Source organism: Helicoverpa armigera, chromosome 1 (assembly GCF_030705265.1).
Source record: "Helicoverpa armigera isolate CAAS_96S chromosome 1, ASM3070526v1, whole genome shotgun sequence".
Lineage (NCBI taxonomy): Eukaryota > Metazoa > Arthropoda > Insecta > Lepidoptera > Noctuidae > Helicoverpa > Helicoverpa armigera.
This window is the reverse complement of record NC_087120.1, coordinates 9886568-9902049: the sequence shown is the minus strand read 5'-3', so window position 1 is coordinate 9902049 and position 15482 is coordinate 9886568.

Genomic DNA, 15482 nt, shown 5'->3' with positions numbered 1-15482 from the left:
TTTAGCAAATGCAAGCCCTGGAGCATCGTGGATATATGTATATATCGAACATAGTATTATTAAGTGAGGATTGTTTTACGAGTATTATTTCAACACACATACTTATAATGTATACGTGGCTCTTGTAGTAAATTAAAATGATACTTACTGACGTGGCTCCTTATTTGTCTCCCTTTTTTCATAAACCTTGTACAACAAAATACATAGGTATATACATATAAATATGCGGTCGAATGGATAACATTTGCCGTTTTGAAAAGACCATACGTAAACTTATTTTATTATTATATTATATACTGTACAGTAATTGCCGCCTCCTACGATTCTTACACCTCAACGAACATTTCGCCGCACTGTAGTGAACGACAAAGCTTTGCGCTAAAGGATTTTTAGCATAGGTATTCGCCATGCCAATTATGAATATGCTAGTACTGAAGCAAAAGAAAGATCAAGATTAATCCTACTTGTTGCCAAAGACACGATCTGACCCTTAGTTATCAGTTTAGAACTCCATACTATGGACTTTACATATGAAATGAAATGAAATCGTTTATTTTGCAAGTTGGACATTACATCACTTTTACACGTCATTTTAAGAACGCTGGGGTCGGCATTTCCTTACTGACTGATCCCTGAGAAGAAACGCCGAAACAAACTCAAGCATAGTCTCTTTTAAAGTCTAAACATGTTATAAATTGTAAAAAATATATAACATGTTATAAATATATGTGAATGGCCTTTTAAGGAAAGAGCCACATCAGGCTGGAGCTTACCAGTCCCAACAGACGGCACGCATGCAGCAGTCGTCGTGTAGCTCAGACCATAGACCATTCAAAGGTACTCTAACCCACCAGACAGTATTTATGTTATAAGAATATATAATGTTGCTCGCATACACGATACTCACGTTCACAATAATAATAAAAAAAAAAAACAATTATAATATATAAATCTCAATACACTACGTCATTAATAAAATGTTATCTGACAATAATAATATTTAAATGTCAAATGTACCAATACACAGGCATGCTAAAAGATATCACTGACTAAGGCCCGGTTGTTCGTACGTCACGCTAAAGTTAAAGTTAAAAGACCGATATCAATTTTGACCACGGTTAATTTGACATTTTTATTATGAAATTTTTACGTTGAACAACGCTTTTTGAATTTAAACCCTGTTATTTTTACTGTAACTAGAATTTAACCCTAACCTTGACGTAACCAAGCTTCGAACAACCGGGCCTAAGCGAGCAGCTCATTCCCAAGCTTCTTTATCATTTAACAGATATTGTATCATATCCTTTTTTCAAAAGTATGGATTTTATATGGTTTTTAAATTTCTTTATAGGTAAGTGACGAACCGCTTCGGGAATTTTATTGTAAAAGCGTATACATTGACCCATGAACGAGTTGCTTACTATATGGAGGCGAGTAGCATGTACAGCAAGATTATGTTTATTCCTAGTACATCTTTATGCTATAAACATCAGACATTTTAACAAAGCTAGATATGGTTCTACGAACGTACATTAAATTTTCGAAAATATATTGAGAGGAAACAGTCAGAATATTTATTTCTTTGAATTTCTCTCTGAGAGAAACTTTTGGGCCCAGGTTATAAATGGCTCGAACAGCTCTTTTCTGTAAAATAAATATAGTTCCCAGAGGAGGATCCCATACGTCATTAAGCTATGAAAGTAACTAAAATAAACTATTCTGGCTGTGTCCACACCGGTGATTCATCGGATTTTTTTAATAGCATAGGCGGCTGAACTAAGCCTTCCTGACAGTTTAACAATATGTGGGCCCCATTGGAGTTTGGAATCAACGGTTAAAACGAGAAATACCGTTGACTCAACAGGCTTCAACTCTACTCCGTTTAGTTGTACCTACATTGGTTTGTTTCCTTACATTTGGCGTTGAGAATTTAATTAACTTCGTTTTGGATTCATTTAAGAGAAGATTATTAACATTAAACCAATGAACAACCTTAGAGAGTGCATAGTTAACTTCGTCAAAATTATCGAGTTAGCGCTTGATTTTAAAAACGATTGAAGTATCTATCGTTGACAAACAACACAATCTTGTGATTATCCCCTGATGTCGTTAATATAAATAAGGAACAAAAAAGGGCCTAGAATTGAACCCTGTGGAACTCCCATGGTGACCGTAGATCCAGAAGACCTCTTACCGTTGACATCCCTCTGAATTCTGTTATGCAAATAAGAAGTCAGAAGGTCAAGAGCCTTATTTTTGATACCATAGTGGTGAAGTTTCTTGATGAGTATATCATGGTGAACGCAATCAAAAGCCTTGGACAAGTCGCAGAAAATACCGAGCGCGTCCTGCGAATCCTCCCAGTCCTCGAATATATTTCTAAGCAATACCACGCCCGCATCCGTAGTAGAACGACCCTTAGTAAATCCAAATTGTTTTGTGTGCAACAAGTTGTTTCTATTAAAATGGCTCAACAATTGATATGTTACGAACGTTACTAACGTCGCGTCAACCGGCTGCTCTCTCTTTCTTTCTCGTACGTATTTACGTATGCGAGAGAAAGATAGTGTTTTGGGTGCATTCAGCCTCTTAATGTATTGCTCCGTTGTATTTCTGCCCGCGGCTTTACTTATAGGTAGATAAACTAACAGGTGTTTTTGTTGAATAAATATATTAGACTAAGGGCTGATTTTTCAATCATCAGTTAACTTCTATCTGAGGAATAAATATGGCGGTTTGACATATTTTACATACAAAAGCTGTCAAAATGTCAAACATATTCCTCAGATAAAAGTTATCTGGCGATTGAAAAATCAGCCCTAAGAATATTACGTAATTTCATAATCTAACATTGAAGTTAAAACTGAAGTCTGCAGTTATGGTTGGTAGGTATTATGGTTATTTATATTTGACCATTATTTGACCCATAAAGTTGGTTTATATAATCCCATCCCGCTTTCCGCCTTAATTAAGACCGACAGAGAGCCTAAATCAACTAATTAAACGTAGTGTTCGAACCAAAATTTCAAAACCAAAGCAGGATTATTAAGCTGGCTGTTTCGATACTCTACAATGCAGAGGTAATATCCTGGAGAGCAATGTTTTACTAACCTTTAAGCCCTGACCGCGGCTTTGCTTGTGAATCGTGTAGGTAGTGACACAGAGAGGTTTGTGGATCTAAAATTTTACCCATTCAACTTACTTACAAAGTTAAATGGCGATATATCCTATGTACATAAAAATAAGCGTTCCTCTTTACCCACGACGGAATGGAGCAGGTATATGCTTTTAGGGTGAGAGATATGCGTTTGTGTGTTTGTGCGTTTGTGCGTTTTTGTGTTTGTGTTAAGTGTGTATATAATTGGGTTAAGTCGGGGGTTTTGAATTATTTTATTATTTTTCAATAACATTTTTTTAAGGAACGCACTTAACCCTAATGATTTGCTTTTCTAAAGAATACTTTCGTTTATTCATCAGTGTAAATGCCACTAGAAAAAACGCAGGTAGGTACTACCTAAATATGAGGAAGCAAAATTATTAGGCATATCAAACCCATAACGCCATCTATAGGTAAGCACTTACACCATCTTCTCTGATACCTTCTACATTCACCATAGATATTTACGATTTTGTTTCGTAGTAGACCACGAATACCACCTTCTTCCTTTTTTGCCAGTACCTAATCTACCGTTAATGACTAATTTATTTGTAAATACCCTTGAGTTGGTTCTTGATTTTCCATGGTCATTCTCGAGTGGTTTTGGTGATCTTTGTTCATATAGATCTTGTTTTTCTAAGTACCTTATAGGTATTATATTTTACGAGTACTGCAGTTTTGTTTTAACGAGTAAATATACGTTGAATTTGTAAGCAAGAATTCCGATTTCCAGCATTTACTCTCCGCCATTATACTGGCCGGTTTGGTGCTCGTTTTACATTGTTGGCGTCGGCTGGCGCATTCGATATTATCGCAGTTCACTTCCAGGTATTAGCAAATTCACTACCTCCATTATATTTTCATCCGGGGTTTGCTCGATGCTTATGGTTTTGATGTTGTGTTTACGAGTGAATTATTCATACATATCTCTGCATTTTTGTTCAAGAACACTCTTACATTTTTCATTGTAATTACACACACTTTTTATTGACACAAAAACTGGTTTCGAATTTACTAACCTTCTTTTAAGATTCCTCTTGTTCTGCATTCTACATGGATTCAAAGAATAATGTCAGGTTTCGGCCCACCCAATCAACTTTTAAAACTAAATTCTCACGGACACAAAGTTCTTTACTACAACAATTTAAATATAAAATTCTTATAAAATATTTAATTGTTATCTAGAACTTATCCAAAAAAAATCATTTTAATAAGTAATTATTTTGTTTATCGAGTTCAGGTTTTTCGTTTTATTAATTTGGTTTTGAGAAGTTCAATGCAAAAGTGGAAAACATAGAAAAGCTTCTGACATTAAACTACACAAAAAACTGTAACCGTCTTACCACAAAAACTTTTAAACGTCAGTTTATGCCTTGTCTAAAAAAATGACAAATTATGACGTTGACATATGGTTCATTTTGCAGCCAAAAATTTATTAGAGAAGTGTAAAACAGGGTTTAAAGTTTTTGTAGTAAGGCCCTTAGAATTTTCACTGTACATGAAATATTTTTACTGAGCCTAAGTTACTATGGACGTCTGACATTGTTCTTTTAGAGAGAGTTGTCATACCAATTAAGATGGAATTTAGTTGCTTCTTAAATACCGAAAGAGGATTGATTTTCTTCAGAGCATGTTTAAGGAGTTTTTCGTGTTAGACCGTCTTACACGTCTCCTGACAATCCTCTAACACAGTTCCCGTTCAGGCACTTTCAGAATTAGATTACAGCCTTTCCCCTGTTGTAGTTTATATTGAAAATATGGTTTAAAATAGTTTTTGGAAGTGAATATTTCCATATAGGCGAATTCACGTCATATCAGGGAAAGTGCTTTTGCTCATTGGAAATTAGTAAATGTTATTATTGTATCTTGGCTTAATATTGGTATCAGTTTTTTTTACTGAATCTCTGATTCCGATTTTATTACATTAATGTTTTCTTTTATAGATAACGCATAATATACTTGCCTAAAATACTATACTTTGTGTTCTGCCTGTTTTAATGCCATCTTCGTCATAGTTGAACAACTTTTGGTACCTTAGCCTTTACATTACTTGCGAAGTATGTGGGTACTACCAACAGATGGCGTTGCTTGAGCTTTATTATAAATAAATTTTCTGGAGATCAACAACACCATAATTTACTACTAGCTTCCGCCCACGGCTTCACCTGCTTGGTGTGTTGAGTAGCCTATATATTATGTCAATCCAGGGTATTTTATCTACATACCAAATATCAAACAAATCGGTCCAGCCGCTTAGGCGTCAATAACAAACATACATCCATATATTCTCACAAACTTTCACATTTATAATATTAGTAGGATATTACTTTTCTAGTGCCATAGCAGGACACAGGCCTCTTCTGCCACAGGCAACGCATGAGCATCAATGATAACCATGCTTGCTCAGCGCGGATTGACGATTTCAGATATTTTTCTTCACCTTAACGCAGTCGTTGGTGTCCAACATACTGGGGGTACTCTAATTCAACGAAAACGAAGTTTCATACGAAATTTCGCGAACCTCTTACCACGGTTCTTTTTCGTCCCGAGGAAGGAACCGGCGCCGCTTGCGCAATCAATTAATAAATATAAACGAAATTCCCGACGTTGAGTTTGTAGGAAATTACCGACTCAATCAGCAATTATTCGAGGAGTTGTGCCAGGAATTAGTACCTTTATAACCTCCAAAGGTAAGGCGTCATGGAATTGAGCCTACAATTAAGGTGATGATTTTTTTATTACTATATATTTTCAATTAAAATGAGCATATCCTCGTAATCCTCGTCTTTTTCAGATCCTTCCAGCCATGAATTTTTATGCCCGAGGTTCTTACCAAGGGTCAGCGGGACAAAACTTAGACGGGGCCTTGGCACAACAGACTGTTTCTCGTTGTTTGAAGGAAGTCACAACTGGCCTAAATGCACCCCATATAGTAAGGAAGTACATCAAATTCCCGCAAAATATAAATGAAAGGAATCTTATTAAGCGACAGTATGTACCTACCATATCCAACATGATTAGTTTATTATGTGTTTAGAATGAATGCTACATTATCATTAATATTGCAGATTTTATGACAAATATGGGCTTCCTGGTGTGATTGGGTGCATTGATTGCACGCATATTGCAATTGTCCCTTCTGAGAATGAGGAACAATATTTTAATCGAAAACATTTTCATTCTCTTATCACCCAAGTTGTAAGTATAATAACTAAACTTTATGATTTAATTGAGGCATTGACTGTTGTTTATATTATGATTCGATCCAGTGCCGGTTTTAACTCTACCAGCGCCCTGGGCGAGATTTCTACGGCACCCTCCAACTGCAATTCAAACCCATACGAAAAATGGAGATATCATACATACGAATCCAATCATACATACGAAGTTTGTGTCGACTCTGGGTGTTTTTTAGCCATCTCCAAATTGTATTAAAATGAAACCATTTTTTAATGAACCAAAGTTACAGTAGGTACTCTAGCTGGTACATAAAGTTTTGTTATTAGTAAAAATCAGATATCTTACTACTAGGTATAGATTTGGCCATAAAAGAGTTATAAGGTAACGGTAGGTAAAATTGGGCCCTTATGTTTCTGCTTTTTTTTAAACTCATTATTTCTTTCATGGCAATGAAAGCGAACGAAGCTCCTTCAATTGTTCACAAAATAATAATTATTTATCACTCTCATAATTGAAAGGGATTAAACTCCCTAAAAAATGAGTATTCTTAATACTTATGAAAATAATGGCATATCACTAAATTACAAAAACCCAAATACTTATTTTAAAACTGAAACAGTAAAAAATATTTTGTACACAACGAACATGCAAATTATTTTTCTACCCTCGGTAGTAGAATGAATATCGTTATAATTATATATCGAATATCGAAATAATAAGTATATTATGTAATCGGCATTAGAGATTCATGCTATAAGTTGTAATCGCCTTGGTAGGTTTACCTCTGTAGGTGATACTGCTTTCGAATGAATATTTTAAATATTTTTTTCTACATACACCATTGTATCGGAAATTTTGAGAAAAATCTTTGTTGTGCGCTCGGTCAGGTTGAAAAGATCGATTTTGATGATATTTGGAAATGATAGTTAACTTAGGAGAAGGGTAGGATACTGGCATTCTTCGTATCGAAATTTGAGAAAAATAATGTTTAAAATACAAACTTATTTTTGCGATCGGATTTACAAATGATAAAATTTGGTGAACATATAAGGAAACCATAAGACTATTCATTATTAATACAAGTTATTTAAATATTTAAAAAAAGATAAAAATACAGGTGGAACCGCCGGCAGTGGCTAGTATAGAAAATTAGTTTACCTGTTCGCCTATAGATGTCGTGGTAACAAATAAAACGACTATTCACCACTAGGTGTCGCTGTAGCCAATGATACGCCCCTTGGATAATAGATGTCGCTTATAATACTAATGTGCCTACTAGCTGAAAGATGTCGCTTTTGCAAATAAATCAGCAATTCTCCGAAAGACTGCGCTCGTAAAAATATGTCTTCATTTTAGTTCTAGATGTCACTGTCTTGATTAAAACGTTTTTTGGCTAATAGAAGTCGCTTGCACGACTAACCTGCCTACTACGACTGCTAATACGACAAAGTTTGCACACTGAATAAAATTCATTCCTGTATATCTTTCGATTATCCAACAGATGTTCTACTGGAGACGTCAGCGGAACCCGAGTACGAGTGTGGAGGGTTCCCGTACAGGGTGCAGCGCGCCGCCGCCAACGTGCGCGAGCGCCGACGGATGCTGAGGTCCGGACCCAATGGGTATCCTCCTTATTTGTTGCACGTACCTCCTTTTTTATTCTGAAACCTTTTCCATCTTTTAAATACCCTACCTAACTGATTAATTTGTTGCTCTTATATGGCTGAGCTTTTGTCTGTCTTGCTCCTAAAAGTGAGTGATAAATTAGAGCCCGTCTTGTTTTTAATTCTCATACTTCTAATCTATTACATTCACCATAAAAATGTTTGTCACTCCACTAAATACCTGTAATGCCTTGTAGTTTTCCCCTCGTACTATCATACAAGCCCTTGCTAAAATGCTCAATAGACTCAACAAAAATCAATTTCAAACGCAAACTATTTAAACGCAGGTATGGAGCCGTGCTGTTGCGGTGCTGCTGTAATGTGCCACGTCCTTATAGCAGCACCGCAACAGCACGGCAGCAGCACGGCGTCGCCTCGAATTAATACTACGGCTAGCTGCCAGCGCGCCAACCACGCGCTGTCCGCTCGCCGTCGGCGCGCCGTCCGCTCGCCGTCGTCGGCGCGCCGGCCGCGCGCTGGCCGCGAGGTGTAAGCTTGCTGTCACCGCAAATGTCAATGTCAATATTATTTTAAGACGATTATGATTGATGTTATGATTGAACACGACGTAATGACGTTGTTTCGCTGCCGGCTCGGATTCGGCGCGCAATTAGCACGCCGTCGGCGCGCTGTACGCATGAGGACTGCTCGCTTGCAGCACGCGGGCGGCGAGTCGAGTTGTGTGGAAGCGGCAAGCACGCTGACTGCTCGCCGTTGGCTTTTTCATATTGACATTACGAAATATATTATAATATACACGATTTAATGCTCTAAATTGAATGACAACTTAAATGCTGGTGTGGAGCCGTGCTGTTGCGGTGCTGCAATAATGTGCCACAAGCTTTTACCGGGCTTTCAAATACTATCTCCGTCACTTTCGCACCTATAGCGATGTGCCGTATACGAGTTCGCGGCTGCGCGAGTCTACAAATCGCTCAGTATGGCAAATTAAAGCCGTGCATGCGTATGACTTTGGCGCGAGTCGTGAGCTTGTCAACGCTAGTCAACTTAGCAAGGTGCAATAATGTTTACGGTCCTTACCTCTCTACAATCCAACTAGTTTTATACACTGATCTATTAAATTTTCGTTTATGCGATTTACTAGTCTGAGAAATACACAGATCAGGCGTCGGTTTTAATGAAGAAATTACCTGTTTTTTTCTGAACAAAGTTTAAAAAAATTAATCATGTCGTCCAAGCCGTATCCGGCGACGGCGACTCCTAAATGTCTAACCCGGGTCGTTGTTATGATAGGCTCTAATGTGGCTAGCAAAACCGAACTTCGATCTAAAGGTCCGGCTACATGGCACACAAAATAACTGACCATCAGAATTAATTGTGTAGTTGTAGGAGGGCTTTGGTCGGGTCTTCCGTATTTGGCGTTTGGCGTCTAGATCTTGTAAACGCATGTTCTCGTACAAATCCACATTTTTGTGAACAGTATGACGCCATTCCGGTCTAACGCGAGCGCGCTCCTCCCAACTATCTGGTGGAATGTCACAAGCCACAAGATTGCGTTTATATTGCTTTTTTCGTTTCCCGCTAGAAAGCTCGGAATAGAAAACGGCTTTTGGCATCCTGCTGTCATCCATTCGCAAGACGTGCCCACACCATCTCAGCTGGTGTTTCATGATAAGTGCCTCTATCCCGGACAAACCAGCACGACGTAACACTTCCGTGTTTGGAACACGGTCTTGCCACTTGACGCGTAGAATGGATCTAAGACATCTGAGATGGAAGGTGTCTAATCGCTTGATATCTGCCTTATAGCAGCACCAAGTCTCCGCGGCATACAGTAAAGTGGGCAAGACGATCGCTTTGTAGACTAAAATCTTAGTTTGCAGCTTAAGATCGTGTGAGTTCCAAACACGTGCCTTAAGTTTCCCAAAGGCTGCCGCCGCACCTGCTATCCGAGCTGGTAATTCCGATGCCAAGGTGTTATCATCTCGAATACGAGTACCCAAGTACTTAAAATTCGAAAAAAAATTACCTTATCTTCGCCAATCAAAACTTGGGCGCATTTTAAATCCCCATAAGGTACAATTGCCTCCATTGTAAGACGCCAAAACAATTATTTCACTGAGAAAATCTAAGAATATACACCAAAATTGTAAACACAAACAACTTTTCCCATCAAACAAATGAAACTAACTAAAGTGAAGTGAATTGCGCTCGGCTGTCAAAAACTTAACCAGATTGCAGTGTTGTCATTTACGAATTTTAAAAATCTAGCCAGAATGATGTTGTTGTTGTTATAGCCTGTTTATCGTCCCACTGCTGGGCACAGGCCTCCTCTCACATGGAGAAGGATTGAGCATTAATCACCACACTTGCTCAATGCGGGTTGGTCCAGCCAGAATGATATCGCATTTTTTTTATTTTTACGATATTGAATAGACTTTAATCTTTAATAGGTTATTTGACTAAAAAAAATCTAATGAATCTGTCAGATCACACACAAATAAATATAAAATAGCTAAAACGACAACACTGCAGCGTTGACAAGCTCACGACTCGCGCTAATCATACGCATGCACGGCTTTAATTTGCTATACTGAGCGATTTGTAGCGAGGCGCAGCCGCGAACTCGTATACGGCACATCGCTAGAAGTGCGAGAGTGACGGGGATCGTATTTGAAAGCCCGGTAAAAGTCGGTGCGAGTAAGCGAGATAGCTATATGTAGATGATACAATTGATACAAATGCGCGTGTGTGTGTTGTGTCACTGAGTGGGTGGCGTGGAATAGGTAGATTCTTTTGTGTTGTTTTGATGAGAACTAAGCGCGCGAAGTTTTAAATAGTTTTTTGATATTGATTTTTATTGAGTCTATTGAGCATTTTAGCAAGGCATGCCGGGGCTTTTGGGCTTGTATGGTAGTACCGCCACTGTATGTGGACATGAAGCCCTATATTTGAATCGTAGTCCGTAGATCAGCCCTACCACTTGACTAGAGGCACTAGACATTTGCTAAGCATAATATCGACTATTTATCCTCTATTTATTTATATTATACAGGGTTTCTTACAAGTCCAAACACGTTGTTAGAAATATAGGTCGTATAATGTCAAAAACACAAGTACACAACAGTAGGTATAACCAAAAGTAACTTAATCAAGATTACAATAAAAAAACTCGACGCGGACCACCGCGGAGGAAAAATCAATATCACGCGTCCGAATCACGCGGCGGTCGGGCGGCTCTCTTGCGCGTCACGGCCTGCGCCGCTGCGCGGACCGTCGCGTCATCATCTTCATCATGCTTCTTCTCCTCCACTTCGCTCGGTCTTCGGCATTCCTGGTGGTTAGTCCATTGGCACGCATGTCATCCCTTACGACGTCGAGCCAGCATTTCCTGGGTCTACCCAGTCTGCCCCGGCCGGGCGGAGGCGCCATGGCTAGACATTTGTTCCCCACGTAAGTGGCCGGTTTCCGTAAAACGTGTCCGTGCCAGCGTAAGCGACACTCTTGCAGTTTGTCTGCAATGTCACGGACATGAAGGCTGCCGCGGATGCGCGAGTTCCTAACGCGGTCTTTCCGCGTTACTCCACACATCCAGCGCAGCATTTTCATCTCCGTGACCCGCAGCTCCTGCTTGTGCCGCTCAAGCACAGGCCACGCTTCACTGCCATACAAAAGGACAGGCCTAATGATGGATTTATAGACCTGTCCCTTCAGCTTAACCGGCATTTTAGGGTCACAAATGACACCAGACACCTCACGCCACTTGGCCCATGCCGCCGAAATTCGTGCCTTGACGTCGCAATCGATGCCACCAGACTCGTGAAGGACAGATCCCAAGTACCTGACCTGGTCCGTCTGCTCAACCATGTTACCGTCTATGCAGACGGAGGTGGGATCTGTCGAGTTGCAGGCCACGTACTCAGTCTTCCCCACATTCAGCTGCAAACCGCCGTTCTCGAGTGACTCCTTCCACATGTTAACACGCTGCACCAACCGTCCCTTGTCCGCGTCTGCCAGCGCGATGTCGTCAGCATACATGAGCAACCACGGGGGCTACTCATGCGCATCTCGGATGCTTTCGGACAATGAGTCCAATGATCTCGGATAATGTCAACATAGACTTCTGGCACCCCTTTGGACCGCAGCGCCCACGGGATCATCATGCGAGGAACACAGTCGAAGGCCTTCTGCATGTCCAGAAAAAGGAAATGCAGAGGTGTGTTCTTCGCCCTGTATTTCTCCATCACGATCCTTAGGGCGAAAACAGGATCCATGGTTCCATGACCAGGGCGGAAGCCATACTAACAATCCGAAACAGTGCACTCCTGCCGGAGCCGAGAGTCGACGATCCGCTCAAAGAGCTTCATGGTGTGGGACATGACCTTTATACCGCGATAGTTTCCACACTCCTGCACAGACCCCTTGCCCTTAAAGACTGGAGTGATGATACTCCGTCTCCATTGGTTCGGGATCCGGCCGGTGTCCCATACGCGGTTAAATAGGTTTGTTAGGATGCCCACCCCACGAGGCCCCATAGCTTTCCATACTTCGATGGGGACTCTATCGGCTCCGACAGCTTTCCGATTTTTCATGCGGCGAAGAGCCAACTGGACTTCGTCAGGCGTTATCGGTGGCACCAGTCCTTGATTCGGAGGGAGGTCCGGTGGCTGCACTTCTCTGTGCTGCTCGGTATGACCTTGCAGTTGGCTACTTTGCTGATGTGATGCCTTCTCGTGAGTAGGAAATAGATTTGGGTCACGTTTCTCCCGCTCCTGTAGGTGATCAAATGGTCAGGTTTCTTTTTGAAAAACGTGTTCACAACGGCCAGGTCGGCTGCGGCACACGTCCGGAGAATCTCTTCCCCTTCCGAGTTCCGGTTACCGTATCCAAAGCCCCCGTGAACCCGTTCAAAATCCACCCCCAACTCACCCACATGACCGTTCAAATCGCCCCCCAAAACACATCACCATAAGTTCATTCCAGAACGAAATCTTGTCAGCATTGCTACAACCGGCCTGTGGTGCGTATGCACTTATCAAGTGGGTTTGAACCCCCTCGACAAGCACCTTGGCTACCATAAGTCGGTCGCTAAGGCGTTTCACCTCCAAGATATCGTCGTGCAATCCCTCGGCTAGCACTATAGCTACCCCGTTCTCCCCACCAGGTGCACCCGTGTAGATCAGCTTGTAGCCGTTCCCAATGTACCGGGATCTGCTGCCTTTCCACCGAGTCTTCTGCAGGAACGCCACGGCCACGTCGCGTCGGGGTGAGGGTTGCGGGAGGCGCGGTAGTAGCGGGCGCGGGGATGCGGCCGCGTTCCGTTAGCTGCGCGGCGCGAGATGTATGGCTTTCAAAAACCCCGCGCTACATTTATTTATTTATTTAATAAGTACAGACAGTGACAGACTACAAGTTAAGACAATCAAGAAAAACAACAGTTAGCATACAGTACACAAATCTGAAGTCCAATTATTCCTGTACATAACATTCATTCTATTGTATTATAAATTTGAACTTGTCATGATTGTAGAAGTTTAAGCACTATTTGGGGATTTTATTGTGATAATTGGGTATCTGAATTCGTACTAACCACACATAAAAACAGTCAACATCTATCATAGCAATTCTAGTAAAGTGCAAATCAAACCATGATATCTTATGAGAATTGTAAGTACGTTGTACGATCATTGGTTGCCTATTTTGCAAAGTCATTGATGTCCTTAAACTTTGCTCGCACGAGTAGGTAGGTACTTCACAAGGATAAAAAATACATTTAACCTAAGAACTTCCTTTAACTAAAAGACAGTCCTATTTATAATGTAATGTAGAATGTAGATATCATGGACTAGGAGTATTTAACAACGTAATAAACTAAGATTGGAATATTTTTTTATGAGGTAGGGAAACATATCACGAATAATGTACTTACTGCAAATATATTAATGCAGTTAGTTACTGAAACCACACAGAATTTCATAGGTTATAGGTTGATCATTTCATATAAGTAAATTAAAACAGACGTGTAGCTGTGAAGGCGTAGTGAGTGTTAGCTAAATAATGTGAATAAGGGTAATAGTATATTGTATTCATTCTATCGAAAGACGAGAAAAGAAAATGTTTACAAACCAAGCTTATTTTTACAGTCAGGTTGACCCATTTTGATGAAATTTGGCGTAGTGGTAGTTAACATTGTGGAGAATTTATTCTATAGTAATTCGAATAAAAACTTACATTACAAACTTATTTTTGCGATTGACCGATTGTAATGAAAGGCGTCGTGGTAGTTATAATTGTGGAGAAGGGGAAGGTAAGTACATTGATTCTATCGGAATTAAAAAATATATATGCATAAATACAGGCGGAACCGCGGCCAGCAACTAGTGTAGAAAATTAGTTCACCTGCTCGCCAATAGAGGGCGTTGTAATAATAGATAAGTCTATTCACTAATAGATGGCGCTACCGGGAATCGTTCGTCCTTTAGCCGATAGATGTCGCTTTAATACATAAATCAGCCACTCGCCAATAGAGGGCGTTGTATTAATAAATAAGTCTATTCACTAATAGATGGCGCTACCGGGAATCATTCGTCCTTTAGCCGATAGATGTCGCTTTAATACATAAATCAGCCACTCGCCAATAGAGGGAGTTGTATTAATAAATAAGACTATTCACTAATAGATGGCGCTACCGGGAATCATTCGTCCTTTAGCCGATAGATGTCGCTTTAATACATAAATTAGCCGCTCGCCAATAGAGGGCGTTGTATTAATAAATAAGTCTATTCACTAATAGATGGCGCTACCGGGAATCATTCGTCCTTTAGCCGATAGATGTCGCTTTAATACATAAGTCAGCCACTCGCCAATAGAGGGCGTTGTATTAATAAATAAGACTATTCACTAATAGATGGCGCTACCGGGAATCATTCGTCCTTTAGCCGATAGATGTCGCTTTAATACATAAATCAGCCACTCGCCAATAGAGGGCGTTGTATTAATAAATAAGACTATTCACTAATAGATGGCGCTACCGGGAATCATTCGTCCTTTAGCCGATAGACGTCGCTTTAATACATTTATTTTACAATTATTGTGTTACCTGATGGGAGAAAAGAATGTCGGACACGACGAGCCCTGCTTGTAGTATTAGGGTGGTAGCCCGTAAAGACTGGGGTTCACTAGCACTGCCCTTGACGATGGACTTGAGTTCTGTGCAATTAAAACAACCTGTTTGTAGGTATTTATATTATATAAATTAGTTAGTATGAATACGTCGTTGTGGCCTACTGGGTAAGAAAGAAACATTTATCTATCAGAATATGGGTACAAATCAGTTGTTAGGTGTAGTTATCAGTTCTAACCATAGTCTGCCATGATCAGGCGTATACATTTTTATTGTTAACACAGAGTGTTTAACTTAAATCTACTCTAACAAGGTGCATAACTATACTCGCTGCTTATACAATTATTATATCACAGTTTTATCGTTTAAATATTTTTTCACACTATAATAACATCTT